We start from the raw sequence: 17,221 nt of genomic DNA, 5'->3' as shown, positions 1-17,221 counted from the left end.
AGCTTGCAAAAAACTCTCTACACATATATACTTCTTCCTATACCCCCCTCTACCTAAACCTTATAAAACTTTTTCTAATCTTTTCTTCATGTTTTCTCATTCGCTCACTCAACTCATTCATTCATGCATGCAATTATTCATCACTCCCCATTCCATCAAAATTCCAATGTACACCAGAGATAAGATGAATTTACAATATACAAATGATACAAGCATCATTTCATAAGTTTGTTTTAAAATATTAAGTTAGACTTAAAATTTATTTTTACACTAGTTTAAAAATCGCTTTTTATGATGACTTATTATGACAATTATAATCTATCAAACATAATAAATGATGTGGAGACTGAATTGTATATACCATGAGCCTTTTTATACCAGAAGAACATGTATAAAAAGTGATTCATTGATAATTTTGTAATAAATTACAAAGATTTTTCATATCGGTTTGACCTATAATTGGTATAGAAAGTGGTGCGGTAACAATTTTTTAATAAGTTACAAAAACTTTTTATATCGATTAGACCTAGAAATGAAATAGAAAGTGGCTAATGACAATTTTGTAAAAAATTACAAAGACTTTCTATACTGATTGGACCAAGATAAGACATAAAATATGATGTTTAATTTTTCCCTTGCATATGCAACCCTCACCCAAACTTCTTTCTCTCTACAACTTCTCTTTCCTCCAACTTGCACTCCTCGCGTTCTCTCTTCTTTTCACTCCTTGCGTCCTAGATCAAGTGGCATTCGTCTCCTCCATATGTTGCTCTCATAGTCGTCGTTGTTGCTCGAGTTCTCGATTTCATTGTTGGTCGAGCTCTTATCGTTGTTATTGCTCTTGTTCGCGCTCCTGTCGTTGCTCTCACAGTGTAGACTCCAATAGGTACGATAAGGGCACTGCAGTAGGACAAAGGCGTGAACTTGTAGTGTTGGAGACCAGATCAGCCACGACACCATTCAATGTCGTCGTTCATGATTATTATTGTGATTTCCGGTGAGGTCTCGCGGTTTCTGATTTGGACTGCATTTGTGTTTGCTTCATCGGTTCTTCTACGTCGTGTGGGTTGCATGCGATGGTGATCTTGTGACTAGCCTAGTTTGTTGAGCATGGGTGTGCGACTGACACCACTTCTTCACGTGCGAGTTGTGAAGCTCGCGATCTGTTGAGAGTTGATGGGCATAGTGGCTGATGGTGACATCTGGTCGCTGTTGGTGAACACTGTCGAGCTGTAGATTTGCATCATGAGTGTTTATTGGATCTGCAATAGAGAAGCATGTTTGCAGTGGTGGTCACATTTTTGCTTTGGTGGTTGAAGCGTTGTGGTGGTACGCGAAGCTCTTTTTGTGTGGTTTTGTGATGGGAAGAAAATTCCCTTTGAAAAAATTGGAGGGGGATGGTGATGGGTAGTGAGACCTGAGCTTTGTTGGTGTTAGCTAATATATCACTATATTATTCAAACATTCACATAATAAGCATACTTACTCTAATTCTTTAGGAGCAAGTTCTAAATATATATGTTAAAATTCTCATTCCTTAGCCATTTTAACATTTAATCTGCATTAAGATCATATGTCTAGAAAGACCAACAGATTAGGTCTATTCCTTGAACCAAAGCTTTTGGGTGTTTTATCGATGTCCAAGTTCAATTCATTTTCCAACAATTCAATATAAACAAATAGAATGATATTTCTTCATGCACATTAGTAATCAAGATAAAGCATTTGAATATGAAAGAAATTATATTGCGTTAGAAATGTTACACAAAGTATGAAGTCATTACATCCAAATGCTAATGAAATGGGAGTTTAACTACTTCTAAACATCTAGAACATACAGATTTGATGAATTTTGACAAACAAATAGAAGAACTTGATGTCCATTAGCCTTGGAATGTCCTATACCAAGTTATGATTTTCTTCTATGTTTCCACACCAAAAGATCCACTTTTTTCGTTTCCTTCTCGACACTTAAACCACATTTCGAAATTATATGCTTGTTGAGCGAGCCTAAGATCTCACTAGGCGAGAAATAACTTCTGATTTACTTCCAATTGTTTTGTCTCATTGAGCAAGACAGTCTTTTCGTTGGGTGAGTGGTGACAATCTGGTTGGGCACTATGGTCTTGATAGACAACTATCTAATCTTCCCAAATCTTCCATTTTCCTACATAATAATCTCAAAAAAATAAATATACCAAACTTAAAAAAACACATAACACTCCAACATCTTTCTACGATGAAATGAACATAAAACACATGAATAAACACAAATAATAGAGATTAATAAACATGAATACTAATGATTTATCAAACTTATCATTAGGCTGAAGGATAGGTTGGGTGCCTTGTATGTGAAGAAGATATAAGCATTTTCTATACGGTTGTGGTTTTAACCAGCGTAGAAAATGAAACTTTTTATACCACTTGTATCTATGTTTGTTCCAGAAATGACTGACATAAAAAGTCTTTTTTTAACTGGCGTGAAAAGATTTTTTTAATGTCAAAATGGTATAAGAACCTTTAAAAATCTATCCTAGAACAATTTATCGTTGGTTGGTTTTAATTTCAATATTTACTATCTTTAGACTAAGAAATTTATAAATTGTAACTCGTCTTCTTAACATCTAATAAATGTAAGGAACTTTAGACTTTCACTTTATTTCTGTTATTGCCTATGCTATAAACCCACCAAAGTAAAGAAAAGTAAAGACTTTATATACTTTGTGCGTAGAAGAAAAAAAAAATAGCCTCAAAATAGAGCTTTACAACCGTCATTTGTCTTCACTACAATGATAAGATGAGTCAGAAAAAAAAAATTGTGTTTCTTCAATCTAAAAACATGATACCTATTTTTCTTTAACTCTAAACTCTTACCTGGCTATATCTTTTTGGTTCCCTCTTCGGCTTGAGTCAAGAAAATAAATAACAAAATATCGTTTTTCTTCCTTTGAAGTCAGAGGTACAATATCTACACATTATTGTTTAAGACAAAGCGATAATAATTTTTTTTTTAAAAAAAAAAAAACTTTATTGGCCAAAACTCTTTTTGGTTCACTCTTGGGTTTTAATCATTTCAAATTGGGGTTTCTCTCTTTCAAATTTAATCGATAATAATGTCTTTCATTCTTATTGTGTTCTCTAATATTGGTTAGGATTTGATCTTTAAAGGGACAAATGAAATACATCTTTCTTAAAACACTTTGGTAACTCCCTTTTATTTTTTTTGGGTTTTAACTTTTAAGGGATTATCAAGCTCTCGGGATTGCGTTATAAGTTATCGTCTATTTTCGCAAAGTCCTATATTTTGATAGATTGTTGGTGTTAGGGTCTGAGGATGAGAAAAACACAAGACTTTAATGTTTAGTTACCACTTTTACCCACTCTCTATGGTAAGTTGACTACTTTTTCGTTTCATTTTTTAATCAAATCTTTGGTTTGAAACTATAGTATGGAAACTTTAATATTACTCATCGTAACAATGCAAAAGATAGAGGCAACAAATGAAAAAATTAAAGGGAAAAGCCTCTATACTTGACATTTGTAATACTTTTTATATATTCATTTTATATTTTTAATTTGTGTTATTATATGATAAAATTGATTATGAGTGGTTGTGTAATAAACGTTATAGGCATAGGTTGCTTAATAAACACATGCAACAAAAAATAAGACTTTTACTACAACGATGATTGTAATCATGTATTTGAACTTACAATTATGAAATTATTGTCTACTAGGGAAAAACTCATATGTCACGAGCATGTGTTAATTTTTTTTATAACAAAAAATAATGAAATTATCATTATTATAATTATAAAAGTAAATTTGAATAATTTACAATTTTATTATAAGTATTTTTTAATTATTTTTATAAATAATTTTTTCATTATAAATAGTTATTTTAGTTTAAAGCAATAGATAAATTTTAGAAAAAAATTATGAAATCGAAAAAACAGTTACATTAAAAAAATCACTTAAAAAGTAAAATTGGTAATATAATTATTTTGGTTTAAAAAATTATTAAAAGAGTAAAAACTAAAATAGAGTGTGTTTATCAAGAAAAAATCTCTTAATATAATAGAATAGATATTAACTAAATTAACCTCGTATATGATTATGCTTTCAGCATCCTTAAAAACTGTAATTCGATTAACCATTTTTTGTTTTCATATTTGGTTTTTATTCAATTTAGTACTTATTTTTTTAAAAAAATTATTTAATTGAGTCTTTATTAATTTTTTTAAAAAAAATAGACTCAATGTGGCCTATTAGGTTAAACTAATGTTAAAAGTGTTATGTGCAAAAGTCTAGATCCATCACATACCAAAATTTGTGTCATATTTTATTATGAAACCTATTTGATTTTGACAAATTAAATATTTCGAAATAGAAGATGGCCTATGTTGTACTAAAATTAGTAACATCTTCTATTGTGAAATTTCTTTGATTTTGACACATGTTATATTTTAAAACAGAAGATCACCTATATTTTAACATGTGATACATTTTAAATAATGTTAAGGTCAATTTAATGAAAGGGATAAACTATTTAACAAATATTAAAACTCAATTAAATAAAAAATGTATATTAAAATATAAAGTGAATGATAAACCTCAATATAGAAAGCAAATTATTAATGAAAGTCTAAATATTTATATGTAAATTTGCTTTACTAATACCTTCCCTTTATTCTATTTATATGTATGTTTATGTTAATCTTATTTTATTTTATACATTAATTTGAGTTTTTTAACCCATTCTGTCTGATGTGAAGTATCACTCACCACCATGAGTGGAGAAAAGGTTAATTAATTTATTTATTTTGGAAATAATAAATAAGATGTATATTTCTAATTTACTATTTAAACTAAGAACTAGTTCATAATTACCTTATACTAACCACGAAGATTTCATATTTGTTGAAAGTAATTAAGTGTGCATTGTAAGAAAATTGGACAAAAAAGAGAGTAATAGATTATTTACTTGATATTAAGGAAGGAAAGATAAATAGATAGGCCGGACTTACCTAAACACTTCAATTCATTTTTACGTGTTCATATGACATTAAATAATAACTAATTTATAAATTAAAAATAATTAATTATTATATTTATTAAATAAGATATTATTTTATAAATTAAAAATTATTAGTTTCTTAAATAATTTTTGTATTATTAATAAAAAATTATAATTAATTCGTGAATTAAAATCTTAATTAGCATCTAATATTAATTGTCAAGATTTTCACCATAACATTTTCCATATAAAATTGAAAAAAAAAGCAATTTTATACAATGTTTTCTTTACCAACTTATTATCACACTCTTGAATGTTTTCCACGTGAATGCATTCTCTTCTAAGGTTAGGATTCCTTTTACGGTCATTATTTTTTATTTGGTTTAATTAGTTTGGTACTCACTTTTGGATATATTAGTTTAGTATCTACTTCTAATAAAATGTCAATGAAGTCTTAATCCTTGAAAAAATATTTCAATTAGATTTTTTTCAACAAAAAATTAGTAACATCATTATCGTATTGATATTTAAAACATCTTACAAAATTAAGTGATATTTACATTAAAATTTAATGGTGAAAGTCATAAATAAAATTAACTGTGTTACTTTTATTTTTTTTATTTGAAATAATCTAATTGAGACATTTTTTAAAAAATTGGGACTCAATTAATATCAATGGAATGTCAAACTAACACACCTGAACACGAAAGTGTGTACTATATACCATACAATTAATTAAACCCTTTCAATTGCTTCTTCATTATTTCGTGACTTATTGAAATCGCTTTAGTATTTTCTTAGTTGAGACTAAGATCACTTTCATTTGTATTATTGAGCCACCGCATACGACAAATTAGAAACACTCTAATTTTAATCCGTCCAACATAAAAATAGTCAAAATAATACACAAAAATAAAATGGGATAAATATGGGCCGATTTAAAATGTGGGTTTCCAGTTGGATTTAAAAGCTTAAGGCCATTTCTTTGTGCGCAACCATATAATTTCGGCCTGAATCCAATAATTTTTATATTTCAGAGTTTACAATTAAGAATATATATTTTTTGAAATGTGGATTATGCGTTCTGAAATATAAAATAAAATATATATTTCAGATTAATCAAAAATTTAACTTTTGTATTTTACATTGTGTTTTCTGAAATGCAAAAAAAAAAATATTATTCCAGATTATATATTTGCAAATATAAAATAAAAGATACATTTTACATTTTATAATTACAAGAATTTACAGGGTGTAAAAAGAAATTTATGAAAGTAAAGGAAGAGACTGACCTCTTAAACATATACAGAAATAGGTTTCATATTGTGGTTGGGCTTTAAATGGGGCCCCATAAATTAAATTTGCTACTTACTTCCATCACCCATCAAATTTCTTTTAAACATATGTTATTCATTACAGTGAACTTTTCAGAAAGTAGAAACTAATATTTAAAATTCTATTATAAAATGAACGGGAGGTTGTAAAGAAATTTATAGGAGTGTAAGAAGAAAACGGAGAGAAAACCTGAACTCAAAAATACTCCACACTTAAAAACAAAAAAGATAGCCTTAGAAAAGTATATATAAAATATACAGAAATTTGCTTTCATCTGGGGTGGTGGCGCAGTTGGCTAGCGCGTAGGTCTCATAGCTTCTGAGTAATCCTGAGGTCGAGAGTTCGAGCCTCTCTCACCCCATTTTTTAATGCTTGAATTTCTTTTTTAAAAAAATAAACTATTATCGAATTGATTTGTATTGAGTTATAAAAAAACAGTTTTGTAATTGAATCGTTTCGCATTTGAATAGTTAAGTAAATACTTCAAATAAAAGCATCAATAAATTTAGCACATAGTAAGATTTTTTTTATTTTTAAATGACCAATAAATATATCACTGGGATGAAAATTAACTGATTTGCAATAAAATAAAACTAAATTGCTCAAACTGGGACATGTATTGTAATACCATAAATGCCTTTCATATGTATGACTTATGATTGTAAATTCTGCGAGATTGACAACGATATGGTTGGATCATTAGAAGAATTTGTGGCTAATGAATTGATAAGGAGTTTTGAATCGTTGGACCACAAATTTCTAAAATATGAGGTAATATTATTTGAGTTTAGAAAATTATTATGATTGACAATTTTTTTTAACAACAAAAAATTGACATAATTACATTCTTCATACTTAAAATCGAAATCACCAATTAAATTCTAGCAACTATGCAATTGATAGATGGTCGGTAGTTGTAATTGTTACATTGCTCGTGTAGAAGAGATAAATTGATATAATAACAAAAAAATATCGTAATTGTTTAAGTGTTTGGTAAAATATAAACAATGGTTAGAAACTCAATCCCACAAAACCAATTTGTAAGATAAGGATTACACTCATTTAAATATTGTGAATTGACTTTATCTCTAGTTTATGTGAGACACTATCTCGCGTCAAAATATACTCATTTCGTGCGTGGGACTAAAAATTAATAGGTGGTCCATTAGCGATCCGATAGCGGATGGAACAAAATGTCTAAAAAAATCTGATTATGATTGACTGTAACCTGACTTTAATATCATTTTAGCTATATATAAGTCCTTTATGGAAAGGAAAAAAATACATAAAAGGTGTCTGATGAAAATAACTCAGAGAATTTGTTTATTGATTTATTATAACCTTAATGTTTCATCATAGAAAGAAAAATAAAATATAATAAAACAGAATATTTGATAATAATAAAAAAAATCAAATATATTATATTTTTATTAATATAAATAAAAGTGGAAGGTATATATTATTTTTGTCAATAAATAAGAAAATAGAGAAAAAACGTTTTAATAATTTTGTGATTTAATGATTTATTTAAAAAGTAAAATGAGAGATGAATATAGAAAGTAGAGTGACATGGACTAACAGCTTTTGAAGGCATCGAATTTTTTACTTCGAAGGGAGGTTGCAATTGCAACTGTTCCAGCAGATACAGACTCCTGAAGTTAAAAGCTACTTATCCACATTCCATAACGAGAGAACCACATTTATTTTATATCATGACGCATAGAAACCAGTTCCTATTCTGTGCATGATTTAACGTGCATGCATTTAGTTAAGCGAAAACGACGTACACTAAATACTTACAGAGATGCCACTGCAGTAAAAATATCTATTATTTTTAAGTTCTATTTTTTTATTTCCATTATTTACTTTTTATGAAGATTTGTATGAATCATTAATTATTTAAAAAAAATAATGATATATTAATTAATAATTACACTAAATCATATTAAAAAATAAAAAATAAGAATTATAATATTGTGGAGCTGTTTATGATTTTCATTTAACCATCAAATCAGGTGAAAATAGCGTCGTTATATATGACATGCAATGCGGGGTCCTCATGCTCCTCACACCCTTTTGGTTGCTTCTTGGGCAATGATTATTGCACCTAGTGTGACATTTTTGAATGAGATATTATATTCCAAGAAATGTGATATTTAAGTTTATATATTTCACATTATTTTTAATTTAAAATGTAAAATTTTAAGACGATAGGTCGAAAACTTTAACACAGTATTTTATTTTATAATATTTAATTTTGTTTGTTTTATTTTCAACAAAATTAGTTTCGAAATTATATTCTAGTTTTATAATCAACGTATAATATTTGCTGAAGGTAATTGCATGTATACGTAAAAGGGATTTTTGATCCGATGTGTTGATCAGAGGGGACCATATGGTAGGTATATGACAATATGTGTAGGTTTTTATAGGAGTATTTAGTTACCCTTCACCTAGGGCAAAACATTGCTTCGGCCCCATTTTCATCCATAAATTTTGTCTTCTTCAAACACTTCCATCTCTTTTTACCTTTCCTACATTCAATCTCATCCACACACGTTTCAAGGTTTTAATTCAATTAAGAGATTAATCTTAATAAGATTCATTTTGAAATCACTACATATAGTAAAAAGTTGAATTTCTTTCTAGTTATGGGTAAAAATTTATGATTTTAACTTTGTGTCTCAAAAGAATCGATCATACTTATAACAACTACATTTGGTAAAACAAAAGAAGAAAAAGGAATTTACTCACACTACTTTAATGAATTATGGTGTTCAAAGGTTAAAAGTAGCAATAGTTGAGATGGAAACTACACATCTACAATATTTATAACACTCACACTCTCATTAATATTTTTATTTTATTGTTCATAGGAATATATATTTCTCAAACATTTTATTATTATTATTCTTATGATCTTGAGTGTTTTTTTTATTTATTATGTTATGTCAACATCCTTCAGTAAAAGAATTTTATAAGACACATTAAGAATTTCACAGATTTGGAATCTTCAATTGTTGAGAGAGTGCACACACACACACGTGCATTTATACGTGTGTACATTTAATTTGGAGCTGTTAGTTAGTCCTTTTGAAATCTTCAAGTGAATGTCAAATAGGTTAGCTCACGGTTCTGGAAGGAATCTGAATTCGTTTCACGTGTCATGTATGATTTTTTTGGACTTCATTTTACTTTTTTTTCTTTTCTTTTTTCCTCATAATTTTTAAACATGAGCATAGTAAAATCATAATCTTCCTTCTTTTTGAAAAGTTATTACCTGTCATTTAAGTTGAAGATAATATCAATCACTTATTTGTTATTATATTGTTGCACTTCACATTTTTTAATTAATTTACATATTTGTATTTATCGTAATGTGCAAATGAATAAATAAATATATTTTTATTAAAATTAAGAAAATGTATCATTTCTAATTTCTGAAAAATAATTTTACACTTAGAAACAAGGAATTTAATTAAACTTGAAAAAGGAAAAACTGTGTGTGTAATTATTCTTTGTTAATAAAATGGCTATAGTTAATCTTAGTCTGAAATTTATTGGGCCGCTGTACTAACTGAAATAACTGAACTTCAAAATTTCTTTGGGCGTAATAACTTTTCCACGAGGTTAAACAGTGTAAAAAATTGGTAGTCTGTCTATACGAAAATATTCCAATGATAAATTCAATACATAATTTATCCAAATAACATTACGAATTAAATACCTACTTCATACAATAAAAGTGGTTATATTTATAAAAGTCTAATGAGTTAAATTGTTTGCACGAAGTCTAAGGTTTCCGAAGAATGTTATTTCTTTGCCATAAAAGTTATATTAAAACATAACCTTATCATCAAAATCTTACTCTTATAAATGTTATCCAAGTTTATTTAAACTTTTAATATAGATGGTTCTTTATATGCATTGAACCATAAGTCCAATAAAGAATAGATTATCATTATATTGTCTAGAAAATTTTACATCTACGTCTTAATCCAAGTAGATTTAGAGTTTCAATTGATATATATCGTTATTTTATGTATTAATATACTTTACATTTCAGTTTATAATAAAATTTTAGTTTATTTTTTATTTTCTTATCTTTTATATATATATATATATATATATATATATATATATATGAAATAAATTAAATATAAAATATTAACACGCAATGCAATACATACGATATTGACATGTACCATATATGGTCACTTGCTATTAATTGTTGACAAAAATTAAAACTAAATTAAAAATAATAATAAACTTCATTGAACAAGCCTAAAAATAAAAATAAAAACAATAGTTGTTTATTCCTAACAACTAACAACAGTGGTGGTTGATTATCATAAATTAAAACAAACACTAAAAAAAATTGGCAGTTTCAATATTAATATAACCCTTATTTAAAAAATGTAATCATAACAAAAAATCTCAGTTATATTATATATCTTTATCTTCTAGCTTATCATCATATTTTTATTTTTGTCAACATATCCACAAAATTAAAAAAAAAAATCTTAGATGTACGCACTAGTGTAGTTTTGGCCTTTTAACTTCCGTTATAGATCTTGATTGTCGCTTGACGGAAGCATAAAATGACGTGGTGACATTTTTGCAATTTTTTCTAAGTTTTATGTTCGGTTCAGAATATACTTGAAGCAAAAAACGTCTTTCTGCTTCCGTTCTACAAAAATCGGTGTCAAAAAGTTGGTCAGTATTTCAAAAATGTCATTAGGATGATATTTGGCCTCAGGTGAAATTGAACCAGTGCCAAAAGCTGATCCCATTTAGCCTCGTTATAGTATGCTTCGATTTTGGAACTAAGACGGAATGTAAAAAGTAACCATTGTCAAATCTCCTTCCTACACCAATGATGCAGTAAGGATACTAAAAATCAATTCCAATTTGATATGGGAGAAAAATATATATTTACACAGAAATACGAAAATATATTTTATAAGTCAATTAATGTATTTAGCTAATTTTGAATTTAAAAATATTTATATAAAAATAAAAAATAAATAAATGCATTTTTAATTTATTTGTATAAAATTAGTAATCATATCACTCTCGGATATGTTATCTTTTGAATTACTATAACCTGTAGCATTAAACTAAGTTAACCGACGCTCTTATCACCACATGGAATCGATGAAAGCAATAAATTTTGACCCAGATGACTCATGTGGTCCTACATACACCTCACTCTAAATTTGCTTTAAATTGATTTATTAGCACTAGTGTTATATAATATATTCATCAGAGAATGATAGGTTAAGACTCTAAAGCTCAACGAATAGTTTAATTACAATGAAATCAATATTAGTATAATAATTACAGAATATTAAAAACCCAATAACATAAATTTATAATAAAAAAATAACTTTAAATATTTTAATTTATTTCAAGTGATTCGTACTAGGATGACAATTGTTTAATGTAAAAATGTTCTCATTTACACATAGGTATCCAATCTGTATACATCGTAGTGGCCGAAGAGGCATAGATCTACATCCAAATGTTGAAGAAAAACCCTAAACTCCATTTTATTATATAACTCCATTCTCCTATGAATTCTCTGCACATTATCACTCACCACCACCCACCTTAAACTCAAATTACTAGGTAGGGATCTAAGATCCATCTAGATTTTCGCAACGGCAAATTGTTTGTGTTCTGTTACATCGATGTTCTTGTGAAAAAAGTTGATTAAAAAGTTCACTAGTTATGCTTTTTCTACAGCTGCATTTATTAATCGCAGATCTCCAAAACGTTGACTCATAATGATTAGGCATAAGGTTTGAAATTTGAACTTAAGTTCGCTATATCTGCGCGCAGAAACAACGGGTCATTCATGTTATGTTACTTTCTTACATATATTTGGTACAGATGAAGACTTACAAAATGTTGTTTTAGAAGTGTGGAAAAAAGAAAAGTAGATTATTGTGTAGTTATATTTCCAAGATCGTGACATTGGGCAAGTGTAACGGGTTATAGGAAGCGTCAAGAAAACGATATTCCAGTTTGAATCACGCATTTAGATATGTCCCTATAAATGCGATATTATTAAAAATAATGCGAGCGAAATGAGTATAAAAGAAGAAAGTGGAAATAGAAAAGGAGGCAGTTATTCGGGTTACCCCACCATGGTTGCAAGTTTGGAGGGTAAGCAATAATTGAGAATGCAAAAAGGATTAGAATGAATGGTATGAGCAACAGATGGCATAGTCCTGCAGTACGGTGTTTTATGGTGCACTGATTCTTCCATATATGTGTTCCATACCCAAACATCAACAAGCAGAGGCACCCATAACTCACAAAGATGAAGATAAGAAAATGATAATAATTTTTCTGAACCACTTTTAATTTATTATTTCAATCATCATTTAATTATTTATTTTAATTTTTTATATTGGTATTATGTGATAATATAAGAAAGATCAAAATGATAGATTAAAAATGAATCAAATAAAGTGGGCCAAAATATCATTGTTCATAAAAAAAAAATTCAAATTGATGCTTATTTAGCTTTATTGAAAAGTTATTAGATTATGCTTAACAGATTATTAAGTGTGTTTTTGAATTCTTAAATTTAGATTATGTTTGTTTTTAATTCTCTAAATTTAATTTTTGTATTTTTGGTGACCAATTTTAAAAATTGTTCAATTTGGTTAGAAATTCAAGCGAGTATAAGTTTTACATTTTGTTAAAATTTGATAAATTTGAGTTTCACATTTTCGATCCTTTATGTGAGATTAGACTCAGGTTTCATTGGTGTTATATCTTAGTGAATCTCTTCTTTAAAAACTTTCATCAGTAGTATTATAGTCGATGATTAGTCTTGGTGACAGACTCATACAAATACAGTATGGTCCCTATGTCGAAAGTTTCTGAGGATTTAAGATAAGTGTGTCATGTTAAGTTGAATCGATACTAGAAGGGTATTCATGGTTGGAAATGTTTTCACTTGAAGGGGAGTGTACTAATGTACCCTTAAGAAAGAGATTGTTAAAAATGCAAGTATGAGTCTAAGTTCACATTAAATAAAAAATGATAAATTCGAGCATTATATAAAGATGAAGATTCATAATTTTTTTACCTTAAGGTTCTGGATTAGAGATGATATCAATATTTTATGTGGGTTGAACTCGTGTTTCATTAATATTTTATTTTTCCCCTAATTCCTTCTTAAACCCATAAATTTTTTTCTTCATATAACAGTTATTTCTGTGACCATCATAGCACAACTTAGTTTTATATTCATTGTCTTTAGCATGTGACAAATTGACAATCAAAATTTTGTGATTGATTTTTTAGATGAAAATATTATTTTTATTTTAATTATAAATTATTTTTGGCTCTTTCAAAAATTAATTTGAGTAATAAATTACTTTTCAAAATGCATAGTTTGTCACAAGAATTCATTTTTTACAAAAAAACTTATTTTACTAACCTTTTTATTGGCTTTTGTTGAAAAATTTTGCCAATTTTTTCTATCAAAATTAAGTCTTTGATACACTTGGTTGTGTGTGGGTTTTATTCTCTTTGTAGTAATTTTGCGGGTGTGTTTTTTTGATAAATTGATTTGGGAGAGAGGGAGAGGAAGAGATTGGATGAATTTGAGAGTGAAGTTGATGTTGTTTTTGTTCAAATAAAATTGGAGATGATTGTGGAATGAATTTGAGAGTGAAGTTTTGAAAGTTTGTGAATGAATTGACTCATGTGATAGGTTAAAAAAAGTTTAAATAAAAAATTATTATAAAATGATCTTTGAATGAGTTTTAATTATTTTTTCAAGTTTTATTGCATGAATGAAATTATAAAAAAAATCATAAAAAAATAAATAATACAATATATTTGGTATGAAAATAAATTTAATATTTACATATTCAACATTTAGGTGAGAAATAATTTATTTACATGAGAGTTTAATTTTCTTTTTAATAGTAATTTTAAAAGTAATAAATTTTTATTATTTTCACCTATATCCGAAATCATTCTAAGCCACCACAAAATGCATGGAATAGTTTTGAGGTGAATGGAGTCATTCCCGCCACCACATGCACAATGCATGGAATCATTTCAGTCACCACATGCAGAATGCATGGAATCATTATGAGAACAAGGGAATCATTCTCAGTTACCACATGCAACATGGAATGGTTCCATGTCGAAAGGAAATTTTCCAAGTCGCATGCACAAACATGGAATCATTCCTAGCGAAGGTGTTTTGTCTTCTTCTTCCGGCCACCACAAGCAATTCGATCTTATTTTTAACTGTTAAACGTGAATAATAAGAGAGTAATTCAATAAATTTTCCTTACTCACATTCAAACCATCCCATATATAATGGGACGAGATTTCGAAACAATCATGCTAATCATGGCTCCCAAACTCCTAATTCTTTTACATAATAAATCTATCAATAAGGTGTTTATAGTGTTGATATCAACATTTCTGTAAAATATTTTATGTAGTTTCCACTTTTCTAATCAATATAAGAAACTACTCTATTATAGAAGATGAACGTTTAGGAATTATGATTCTCACAATTATATTATTAGAAGAGTTTAAGAACTTACCTGGATCCATTGCAAAGTTCTCTTAATCAATATTTTTCATTCTCTTAATCCTCTTTAATAGCTTCTTGATGATATAGAATTACCAAGTACAAAAGTCTTCTCCTGTCAAAGTCACATTTCTTTATATTTTCTTGAAACGTAAAAACTCAACTGCTTTTTAGGATCAACTGTCATTCTTTTATTCTAGTATTTCAAAACTTTAATAGAATACTATAATACCCCTATGAAGTGAGAAGTGAGGGAATTAATTTAATAAGTCTAAAATAATCCCATAACTTTAATAACTTACATTCTAATAATCATCACATTAGAATCTTTAATTCTTTAAATTACATGAACCAAATATTAAATTAATATATAATTTAACAATTTCATCTAAAAAGATCGGAATGCAAAGGAAGTGACTAGTGAGAAAACTGATAAAAAGAAAAATATTAGAGTTAATAATTACATTATCTTTGTATTTCTCTATTTAGAACATTTTTATTTATTTATTTATTATCATTTTAAAACCTAAAATACATTCCGTTATTATTTTTCAGTTACACCCTTAGTTTCACATTTATTTAAGTAAAATAATGCTAAGACATTTTAAAGTAATAAGTAAGAATTTTACAAAGTATATATTGTTTAAACCAAATTATATATAATTCAAAATATAACTTAAACTTACTATTAGAGTCAATTGAGAGAGAGTTCTCTTATCAGACAAAAAGAAAAGGACGTCCTTTGATATCGTAAACTGTCCACTTTTTTATTATTTTAAAATCATAAGAAAATAATAAATATTATTAGCTATATCCTTTTGTTTGTTTATATCTTCCTGATCTTTAACATGCTGGTTATATTTTTAACTAGTATCATCTTAAAAACATTAAATTTATAAAAATGGTAGAAAATAGAAGTTGGAAAACGGAAACAAGGAACGGTTAAGGGTCTCGTGACACTTTGCGCCGTCAGTACCTACCAATATTTAATTTCATTTACGACGGCTCTCACCACTTCACAAACGCACTCTCACTACTACACGATAAAAATACTATGCAATATTTTAAAATTTTCTATATTATTATTTTATAATAAATTGTCATGCTCAATAATTCTGTTATAATATGTCTTTATTATAATTTATTCATGTATATATATTTAAATTACTTATTTTTCATAAAAAATCAACACACAATACCAGAACCTGACCGGGTACGTCACGATTTTGTTGAACCGACAAAAGAAAAATGCTACAGATGGACCACTTTGAAAACTTGTCCAAGGTACAAGCACTTGTGTTAATTTTAAGTTAACATAAAAGAATATTCACTTCATTTATCTTTCTATAATATTTTAAATTAGCTGTTATCTACTCTCTTTCTTCAGTAAATAATTTAATTTTTCTATGATGTAGGTTACAAATATCTTAATTGTTTATAAAATAATAATAGACATTTTAGTAAAATTTTCTATTCATTAACTTATTTATTGTTTCTTAATGTGTGAGGAAAACTCATGTATAGTTGATGGAGGGAATACTATTATATTAAGAAACGCATGGAGTTAATCTACCATTAAAGTGTTATGACAAATTAATATTTCTCTTTTATTTATAAGATACACAATAAATTTTGATTTCCTTAATTTCATATGATTTTTTTTTAATTATGAACTTTCAGTTATTCATGCAGAATTTCAATACAAAAACTTTTAATCGACATTATCCAACTCAATAGTTGTATATATTTTGTACATAATCTAATAGTTCAGTTTAAGAAATGGTAGACATTTTCATCATTACACGTGTCTTGCAATAACTCCACATGATTTCTGTTCCATGACGTGTCTATGAACTGCTCGTGACAGAATTTCCCATACCAGGTCACGGAATGATTTTATCTTGTTTTTCACAAATTTTTTTTAAGGATTTAATATTATTTTTAAAATTATATTTTAATTGCTATTATTTTAGCAGATTTGACTCCTTCTCACATGTGATGTTTGTCGGTCAGCATTCATTAACAAAAAATACTTACATAGACATATTTTATTAAGTGGTTTATTAATTGATTTCTTCAGCATAAGTTTACTTTTAAGAAAATTATTAAACTATAAGAACTTGTGTTTTAGCATCTGAATAATATAAGTGCACCATATTCTGTAGCATTCATGGAGTTAGAGTTTAGAAATGTAGACAATTTTGACTAGTTTTCAACGGGATTTTGTTCTTATAATTTTTTAAGAAAATTCAATAGCTTTGTGCATCAACGTCGTTTCCAAATTAGGATTC

At 27.5% G+C, this 17,221-nt stretch overlaps 1 non-coding gene across 1 annotated transcript; it reads left to right on the top strand.

The window, feature by feature from the left end:
- Positions 1-6,631: 6,631 nt before the first annotated feature.
- TRNAM-CAU (transfer RNA methionine (anticodon CAU)) lies at positions 6,632-6,716 on the top strand. The gene is given in 2 exon segments: positions 6,632-6,669; positions 6,681-6,716. It is a non-coding gene; the product is annotated as a tRNA-Met (tRNA).
- Positions 6,717-17,221: the final 10,505 nt, after the last annotated feature.

This window comes from Vigna unguiculata, chromosome 9 (assembly GCF_037176805.1).
Source record: "Vigna unguiculata cultivar grain cowpea cultivar isolate G323 ecotype 2 chromosome 9, ASM3717680v1, whole genome shotgun sequence".
Lineage (NCBI taxonomy): Eukaryota > Viridiplantae > Streptophyta > Magnoliopsida > Fabales > Fabaceae > Vigna > Vigna unguiculata.
This window is presented reverse-complemented; position numbering and strand designations above follow the sequence as displayed.